Below are 9,823 nucleotides of genomic sequence, written 5' to 3'. Positions count from 1 at the left end.
GCACACAAATGTATAAATATATTATTTATGTAACTGTATACATATATTTGCATTTGCTCCTACATACCTTTGATTGCTCATCATGGTTTCTTTCTACAAAGGGAAATATATTTGCAATTTTTGCTAGTTTTGTGGTCAGTACATGTGGTATTAGTAACTAATGTGTAAGTCAAAGAAATAGTCACATGATGGCATAATACTAAAGGTTATTTTGAAATATCTACAATCCTGCTTTTTGTCTCTTCAGAGTTGCCTTTTGGGGTAATTTTATGTTAATTAATTGATACAATATGTGGTATAATTTGTCTTGCTTCCTTCATTTGGCATAGGCTTTTAGAGGTTCACCCATGTTCTGGCATGTATCAGAAATCAGTTCCTTCTCATTGCTGTTTTAGAATTCCATTGTATGGTTAATAACCATTTATTGTTTGCCTATTTATGAGTGATGGAGATTACAGTTCTTCCCAGATTTTGGATATTATGAATAAAGTGGCTATGAACACTTTTTTTTTAGAAGTTTTGTTGTATAGACATAAGCTTTCATTTCTCTTGGGTAAATACCTAGAAGTAGAGGGGTTGGGATCATACCATGGAATATGTTGAACTTTTTAAGAAGTTGCCTACATGTTTTCCAAGTTGTACCATTTTGCATTCCCGAAATCATTCTGTGAAGTTCCAGTTAGTTGTCTCACATCCATGTCAACTTTTGCTTTTGTGACACTTTTAAAATTTAACTATTAGAGAAGGTTAGAATTGGTATTTGTGCATCTTATTTTTATTTCCCTGAAGACTTAAAGGCATTGGAAATTTGTTTATGTGCATATTGAATATTCTCTAGTGAAGTATTTACTAAAAATAATTGCCTGTGTATTTAAAGTTGTTTTGGGGGGCGCCTGGGTGGCTCAGTCATTTAATCATCTGACTCTTGATTTCAGCTCAGGTAATGATCTCGGGTTGGTGGGTTCAAGCCCCACATCGGGCTCTGTGCTGACAAAGTGGAACCTGCTTGGAATTGTCTGTCTCCCTCTATCTCTGCCCCTCACCTGCTCATGCTCTCTCCCACTCTTTCAAAAATAAACAAACATTTAAGAAAATAAAGTTTTCTAATTATTGATTGGAATAATTCTTTATGTATTCTGGATACAAGTCCCTTTTTCAGATATGTCTATTGTAAATATTTTCTTCAGGTCTATGTGACTTGTATTCATTTCTTAACTTTAAGAAAGAGGAGAAATTTCTATATTTGATGGAACTACATTTTATTTTTTTTATCCTAACAAATATTTTCCTATAGCAAGGATTAAAAGATTTTTTCCTATGTGTTTTATAGTTTGTACTTTTGTATTGAGGTCTAAGAGCTATTTCAGGTTCATTTGTGTAGTGTGAAATTCACATCCAAATGCATTTTTATATGAATATTCAATTTGTTCAATAAATATTGTAATAAATATTGCTACAATATTTATTGCAACAACTCTTCTTTCTTTCATTAGTGTCGCACCCTTGTCAAAAATTAATTGGCCATATTTGTAGACTTTTTATTCTGTTCCATCGTCTCCTTATGCTAGTACTACATACAATCTTGAATATTGGAGCTTTATATAAAGTTCTGAAATCAGGTAGTAAAGATCCTTCAACTTGTTTTAATATTTTGGGTTATGAAAGATCTATTACACTTACATGTTACTCTAAGAATAGTTTTGTAAATTTTTGCATAAAAAGCTTGTCGACATTTTTATTGAGGGTGAGTCTGTGGATAAATTTGTAAAGGATTGATGTGTTAACACTGTAGAGTTTTACTTTCCAAGAAAATGGTGTATCACATTTCTTTAAATTTCTTGTTTTTTTTCAGCAATATTTGTAGTTTTCATTTGCAAGTTTTACATATTATTGTGCTACTGTTTTTCTGAGTAGTTCATGTCTCTTGATACTATTGTGCATGATAAAGTTTCATTTTCACTTTTAATAGTTATTTGCTGGCATTTAGAAGAGCAATTGATTTTTTGTGTAGTGATCTTATATCCTACAAACTTGATAAATTCACTTATTCTGTTTACTTTTTTGTATATTCCTTCAGATTTTGTATATATATGATAATAGCATCTCTGAAAAAAGAGATAGTTATAAGTCATCCTTTCCAATCTGTATATTTTCTTTTCTTGCCTTATTAAACTCACTAGGACCTCCATTTAATTTTGACTGGAAATGATAAGAACCGATACCCTTGCCTTGTTCCCAAACTTGTGGGAAGTCATTCAGTCTTTTTCTTTAAAATATTATGTTAACTTTGGGGCACCTGGGTAGCTCAGTCGGTTAAACGTCTGGCTTTTCTTTTTTTTTTTTAAACTTTTTTTAATGTTTATTTTTGAGACAGTGAGAGAGAGAGCACGTGCAAGTGGGGAGGGTCAGAGATAGAGGGAGACACAGAATCCAAAGCAGGTTCCAGGCTCCTCACTGCCAGCGCAGAGCCCAACACGGGGCTCGAACTCATAAACTGTAAGATCATGACCTGAGCCGAAGTCAGATGTTTAAACAACTGAGCCAGCCAGGCACCCTAAGCATTGACTCTTGATCTTGGCTCAAGTCATGATCTCATGGTTGGTGACATGGAGCTTGGCATCAGGTTCTGCGCTGACAGCACAGAGCCTGCTTGGAATTCTCTCCCCGTCTCTCTCTGCCTCTCTGCCTCTTGTACGCACTCTCTCTCTCTGAAAATAAATATTTAAAAAATAAATAAAATAAAATAAAAATAAAATATTATGCTAACTGTAGATTTTTCATTGATTCACTTAAGATGAAGAATTTCTTTTCTATTGCTGGTTTGTCAAATTTCATCAACTCATACACTTACAATGGATGAGTTTAGGTATGTGTAATCCTTCCTCAACAGCAGATTTAAAACAGAGAGATCACCTTAAATATTTATTGGAACTATTTCCTTTTCAAGTAGTTAAATACCACAGAATATTGACCATTTTCTCCTACTCATTTATGCCCATTGTTATTTGTACATATGAAAAATATCATTTTCATCTTATGCCCATTGTTATTTGTACACATATGTAAAATAGGAAAACACAAGTCTGAATTCTAGGTTATTTTTACAATTAAATGGTATGTGTAGGAAAGTATTTTATAAACTATGAGTAATTATAGAATCATCAAATTATTCTTTTTATTCAGGAAAAAAAAATATATATACATTATATTTCTGAGTATATTTAAGGTTTTAATTTCATTGTATTTCTCCATATTTATGCAAGATGATAGCAATTTGGGAATAAGCAAAACTTCCTTTAGTTGTCAAAAAAATGAGTTGTACACTGTTACTGAAACATTATCAGTAGAAATAAACAGGGCTTGGAATAGGAACAGATCAAGAAAAAAAAAATGCCTCTGTATAGTATCCAGCAGCGATAGCTAAGTTCAGAAAAAAGGCATTATTACTTTCAGAAGCTTCAACGATGATGTATTTTATCCTCTCTGAATTTTACCTGTCTCTAATAGTTAGCAATTATTTCCCTGGTATTCATCCTAGATTGTTGCTAAGCAATGACTATAAGCTTGTACCTTCTCAGTTTACCATTTGCTATACAGAATTTCTTGCATAATTCTTTGCCAAAATATTTCTTTTTTTATTCTAAAAATTAATAAAATATGCCTATCTGATGTAGAATTTAATAAAATTTTTTTTCCTCTGTGGTACAGTCTTTAGGGAGGCAAAATTAAATTTGTTGGGTCATTGACTCTTACCGAATTTGGTTAATTTGTAATTACTTTTTTTAGTACACACACACACAGACACACAACTTAACAGGATCTACATAAAATAAAAGCAAACCATATCATCACTATGACATATGGTTCATCTGATTTGACTCAGCTCATTTCCCTGGAAGAGATGCCTGCTGGGAACTCAATCTTTTCTACTAGTTTGGAATGCACTAAAAGACCAATTAGAAACACTGGTACCACATTTTATAATTTTATTTGTATTTTTATATTCTGTTTTAGAAACTTGTTTTACTTTATTTTTCTTTGGATCAACTAAACCATCCAGACTTGTTAGGGTAGTGGTAATGATACTTACCTGCAGTCACGGTACAAGTGTCCAAACCTTGGAATGAGGCTTAATAAGTTCTTAAGCAAATAATTACATTTCTACAAACCTCAACTAACTTTCCTGGCAAAATGAAGATAATTATTTTCTCATAAACCTGAGAAACTTTACAAATATATGCAATCCTCCAAAATAAAATTTGTTGTCATATCACTGGCCAACATATTATGATCAAGGTCTCTCTCTTAGAACAGGGAAACATCTTTTCACTTTTTCTCCCCTCTTTGAAGTTTCTAATAATATTTTTTCTATGCTTATACTGATTTACATAGTTCTACCTATTTCAATGATTGGAAAATATTTCACTTCTCTGTATTTATTTAGATTTCTTTATCAAGTCGAACCTAAAAGGTTGTCCCTCTTTAGATGCTACCATGTTTTCTGTGCATCACAGATCAAATCAGTCTGTCTTTCTCTTTGTAATTTGCACAGTGAAATTCTCTGAAACCCAAAGTAAATTTGGAATTTTGGAGGTACAAGATTAATTTTGATATCAGACATATTTATGTTTTAATTAGATTTACGTCTTTAAGTCACTCAAAAATATATATATTGGTATCTTATGTTAACAATGGATAGAATTTTTTGTCTAATAGTTAACTGTTTGTCCTAACACTGTTTAATAATATGTTTTGGGACACCTGGGTGGCTCAGTCGGTTGGGCATCCAGCTTCAGCTCAGGTCATCATCTCACTGTTTGTGGGTTTGAACCCCGCATTGGGCTCTAGCTGCCAGCTCAGAGCCTGGAGCCTGCTTCGGATTCTGTGTCTCCCTCTCTCTCTGCCCCTCTCCTACTCATGCTCTGTCTTTCTCTCTCTCTCTGAAAAATAAATACACATTAAAAAAATTAAAAAATATATTTTTTAACCCACTAAACTAGGGGTTTTGTTTGTATATCTTAAAATTTTATATATACTAGAGTTTATTTCTGGACTAACTCATTTAACCTATTTATGTACCATTACGATAGTTTTATTTGGTATTAGATAATAATTTTAATATCTGTTAGCCAAAGTTTCTTGCAATCTCAATTTCCAAAATTCTGTTACAGTTTCTTTGCTCTTTATTCCTCCTTATTCATTCGAATTCATTTTTGTTAATAAGAAGAATCTTAATGGGACCAAATATCTCAAAAGAGATACTTGTATTGCAAACTGAGCCAGTAAGAGTAGAAAAGGAGACTGAATTATCACTTTTTGGAAAAGTATTCTGTTCCTTGTTTGTGTACTGGGCCTTCTTCAATTGGAAAAAAAAGTGTACAACTTAAACAATAGAGGTTTTCTCGTGACTGAAATATTACACTTGCCAGGTTGTATAATAATCTAAGTATAATACTACCATTACTTAGACCATTATAATTGTATCCTTTTAAATGTTTAAGAGTAAGGACAAAGAATTAAACTATGGTATTGTTTTGGTGATTAAATTGTAACTTATAATGGTTTAACTATTCTGAGAGTGATGCATAAAGATTTCTGGATAGGTAAGAGTTACATAGTTATATTCAGCAAAGAAATGCTGACACTTATTAAAATGAAGAGAAATCAGGGAGTGATATTTCCCTTTGAGTGTTCACAGAAGTGTTACCTTTTGCTTTTTAGTAAGACAATTATTCAGTTAATAGTAAGGCACTATTAAAGGAAAAAAAGAACAATGATAAATCAAGAGAGGGCTCTGGTTATAGAACACTTTACCCTAAATTCTAAGTTAGCATAAATACTTCTACTGTATACTAGAATGTGGTGAATGCCAAAAGGAAAGTCATTGGGGATGATGGAACTTTAGAGGAGGGAGACATTACTATCATAACAGCTCTTTGGTATGACTTCTTGGTTGACTTGGCATCTGAGCTACACCTTGACAGATGGTTTGGATCTGGGGTTGATGAGATGGAACCCCTGAAAAGTTGAGACAAAGCCACTGAGGTGCAGAGACTTAGTATATATTCAGGAGAAACTAGGTAATTTATTTTGGCTAGAATATGAGAGTGTGTGAGGAAAAAAACAGTGGGAGATAATTTTGGAAAGACACTTAGTGGCCAGATGGCAAAATGTCTTGAATACTAGCTATTAAATTTTGGATTTTATTTTGTTGGTAATTTGGGGCCTTTTTTTTTTTTTTTTTTTTTTTTTTTAAGGCATGGGTGTGAATGTTGCTGTGCTTTAGAAAGATTACAAAACAGATTATCTTCCTAAATAAGCAGTTAGGCTGGGCATTCACAGTACTAGTGAGATTCTGAGATTCTAAAATCTTAAATCATCAGGTTCAGAAAGGTTTAAATAATGTTATCTTACCAGTAGTCAGAAAAATTCATCCACTAAGCTGTTTCTACTTTTGTACTATAATGTTTGATGTCAAATTAATATTTTTTCTTGCCTTTCCCTTTATTTAAAGAAAGATGTTAATATGCTTTTAAAGAAGTTAACTGAAGTATATAATCGTTGCCTTTGAAATTATTAGAATAACAAATGTGATATGAAATATTAAAGATTTCTAGTGCATTACAATAATTTTAAAAGATCATGTCATTTGAACATAAATTTGCATCAAATTTGCTTCATATATTACATTTTTTTCTCAATATAGTTATAAATCAGTGCACCTTCAAGATATCTCTGTTATTCCCAGATTATAAAATTGGGATCTTACTACAGGTTAATTTAGTGTTTTGTGTGAGATTATTAGTTTTATTTAATTTTTAAATAAAACCCATACTAACCAAAAACCCTTATTTTATATATCATGTGCATTATTTATTGAATTATGGATACATGCAGTTGGTATTCATTTTGATAAACACTAAAAATGTAAATGAAGTCAACTCAGTAATTAACTTTGAGTGTTCATGTATTAAAAGAAATGACTAAAGAAGTCACAAAATCTAGTTGTAACTGCTGGTAGTCCCTTAGTGGAAACCAAATTAGTTCTTAGTGATATATAATCTCATTTATTGCAATACCTAATGGATCATTTTTATGAAAAGTCAAATGTCTATAACATCGTTATTATGCATTTTGTTCAGGAACAAACATTAATGCCATATAAACGACTGTAGTGTAGGCATTTTAAAAACTCATAGTGATCAGGCTTCGTAATTGTTAGGAAGTGAGGAGATTTTCAAATTTAACATTAATTAGTTTTGCATGTGTGAAGTTGCAATTGCTATGGTATACTTGATCGCTGCTGTCTTTTCAGTTGAGGTGCTAGCAGTCGAGATGGAAATATGTGGAAGTTACACGGGCTTACAGTGGATTGGATATAATAGAAAAAGAAATGTTACGATTGGCCCCTGGGTTTTGGCTTGCATAATGTGCCATACACGAGGCTGCTTATATAAAACAGAAACTTATTTCTCACAGTTCTGGAGCCTGAAGGTCTGAGATCAGAGTGCAAGCACGAACAGGTTGTGATGAGGGCCCTCATCCAGTTGGTAGTCAGCTATCTTCTTGCATCCTCCCATGGCAAAAAGAGGGCTAGAGAGCTCTCTTGGTTTCCCCCTTATTAGGGCACTAATACCATTTGTGAGAGCTACATCCTCATGATCCAATTACCTCCCAAAGGCCCCACCTCCTAATACTGCGGTTGAGGTAGGATTTCAATTTGAGAGTTTTAGGAGGACACAGGCATTCAGACCAGAACAGCTAACACGCACAGATAGTGGTGAGTATAAGAAAAACAGAACTGGGAGATAAAAATCTCAATTTAGCCTTTTACATATGATTGTAAAATTCCTCTTATCGAATTGGGTAGAGATGGCAAGAATGCCTTTGAATGTTGAGATATGGAATTCAGCAATGATATCTGTGACAGGGAGATGTTTTTTGGGAGCTATTAGGGTATAAATTGGTAAATGAAAGTATAAAAGTAAACTAGACTGCTCAAAAGTACTGAAAAAAAGAAATTCGTGTCCTGCGATTGAGGCCTGGTGTGTTTAATCATTGACTGTGTTAGTAAAGGAGATTGATCTTGAAAACAAGCCCAAGGAAAGGCAACCAAAAAGTATAAAGCCATACACAAGAGGGAATTCCACAGCAACTAAGGGAGCAAAATAATTAAAAGTGCTACTGAGACTAGGATGATGAATAATTAATGATAATAATAATCTTTAACAGTTATTGAACGCTTACTGTTTACTTAGTACTAAGTGCTTTATCTGAATTGTTTCACTAGTCTTCAGTAACATCATAAGGTGAATACTATTATCTTTGTTTATGAGGGTCAAAGATAGGTTTAGAGAAAGTAAGAAACATATACAAATTAAAACAGGTATTAATTGGTGCATGTGGGATTGGAACCCAGGCAATAGGAGTCCAGAGATTATACACTTAGCCTGTATGCTCCATTCCATCCACATAGTCTGAAAAACTGCTCTTTGAATTTTTCCCTATATATGAAGGATAAACAGGAATTCATCAATGGAGAAAGGACTGAAGGTTGTCAAAGTTGTGCCTTCTTCACACATGTGTTCTCTTGAATCATAGAGTGAAGTGATATTGACTTCTCTTGAGCCTCCAAACTTGAGGAGTCATGTAAGGATCATAGAGTGACAAGAGAGTGATATTACACCTGGGATTTTGGTTTGTTCTGACATTATCTTGAAGAATTACATTCCAGTTTTTCTTTAAGGAATTATCCACCCTGAGACCTCAATTTAGGGGGTTTAAATAAAGATAACCCCATCCCTAATTCCACTAGGGTTGCATAAACCAAGCCTATCAAGAGTATCATGTTCAGCTGCCCAAAGGATTATTTGATACTGGCTTCCTTGATCGATAAAACTTTGTTTTTGGCGTGCCTGGCTGGCTCAGTTGGTAGAGCATGTGACTCTGAATTTTAGGGTTCTGAGTTCAAGCCTCACGTTGGGTGTAGACCCTACTAGAAAACCAAAACAAAAAGCTCTGTTTTTAAAATGTTGGAATTCTAACTTTATTAAAATAGTATAAAAATCTCTTCTAAATTTTCTGCCTTAATTTCTTCTAGAAGGTTAATCCCTTGCTACTTTCCTAACCTGTGGAAATTACAATGCTAATCTAGAATGCTATGACGTGTTGAAGTAGGAGCGTGGGCTTACAAATACAACAGATTTAGTCATGGATTCAGGGGGACTTTCTGGAGAGTTTAAGTGAGGACTACTCCACACACAATTAGTAATTAATGTGTTCACATTTTATTCCTTTATTTATTCCTTTGTGTACTGGAGATCTCTAACACCACCCTCTATCATGTATCATCTATCTTGATGATTTCTTAAAAGAATTCACAGAAACCAGGAAAGCTATTAAACTCACAAGTATAGTGTATTATAAAATCAGCAAAGGGAAAAGACACATAAGGAGGGATCCAGGAGACACCAGGCACAAGCCTCCAGTTATTCTTTTCTTATGGAATTCTACAGATAGTGCTAATTTTTTCCAGCACTAATGTGCTACAGTACATACAAAATGTTGACACCCTTGTAAGCATGGAGCATCTCTGTCACTCACCTTAGTTCCTCAGTTGCCAGCCCTCACGCAGGTCTAATTGAGACAGGATGCCTCAATGCCTCAAAGCCCCAGGCATATACAAAGAGAAATCTACCATAAATCACACTGCTAGCATAAACTATACAAACACATTCTTATCAGGCAAGTATTCTAAGGGCTCATATCAAAAGCTGGACAAGGACTAGCCCTGAAGAACTTAGGCAAATATAGGCTTTGGGCA

The 9,823-nt window shown here is 33.7% G+C and overlaps 1 non-coding gene across 1 annotated transcript; it reads left to right on the top strand.

Annotated features, from left to right (window-relative positions):
• The first annotated feature begins 8,913 nt into the window (after nucleotides 1–8,913).
• On the top strand, nucleotides 8,914–8,986 carry TRNAQ-CUG (transfer RNA glutamine (anticodon CUG)). Its single transcript has one exon. It is a non-coding gene; the product is annotated as a tRNA-Gln (tRNA).
• Nucleotides 8,987–9,823: the final 837 nt, after the last annotated feature.

Source organism: Prionailurus viverrinus, chromosome X (assembly GCF_022837055.1).
Source record: "Prionailurus viverrinus isolate Anna chromosome X, UM_Priviv_1.0, whole genome shotgun sequence".
In the NCBI taxonomy this organism is placed as follows: Eukaryota; Metazoa; Chordata; class Mammalia; order Carnivora; family Felidae; genus Prionailurus; species Prionailurus viverrinus.
Note: the sequence above shows the minus strand (reverse complement) of the source record. Positions and strands in the feature narration are given on the sequence as shown.